General features: G+C 38.9%; 1 pseudogene; it reads left to right on the forward strand.

Annotated features, from left to right (window-relative positions):
* The first annotated feature begins 245 nt into the window (after positions 1-245).
* On the forward strand, positions 246-319 carry LOC128248414 (U4 spliceosomal RNA; annotated as a pseudogene).
* The last annotated feature ends 113 nt before the right edge of the window (positions 320-432 follow it).

Here is a 432-nt window from a genome sequence, read left to right on the forward strand (position 1 = left end):
TACACGAGGACATCACGCAAAACAATATCTAGTGTTGACCGAGTGGGCTCTCTACCTACGATGGGCTATTCATGATCTCTTTAAGGCTTTCAAAACTTTCCGATCTGAGCTCTATTACATATATTTTGATAACACAGCTGTAACGTCACTGTATTCTTCAGACACATCGCTCACAGAAAACTGAATACACACACACACAAATATACACTCACACATACATACACACACATATATGGCACCGCCTCTGCTTTGCGCAGAGGCGGTGCCATGGCCGATGAGGGTTGTCCGAGGCGTGGTTATTGGTATTTGAAACATATGTGTGTATGTGTGTATGTGTGTGTGTGTGTGTGTGTGTGTGTGTGTGTGTGTGAGTATATACATTTATATTGAAATTGTACATATATATATATATATATATATATATATATATAA

This window comes from Octopus bimaculoides, chromosome 7 (assembly GCF_001194135.2).
Source record: "Octopus bimaculoides isolate UCB-OBI-ISO-001 chromosome 7, ASM119413v2, whole genome shotgun sequence".
In the NCBI taxonomy this organism is placed as follows: Eukaryota; Metazoa; Mollusca; class Cephalopoda; order Octopoda; family Octopodidae; genus Octopus; species Octopus bimaculoides.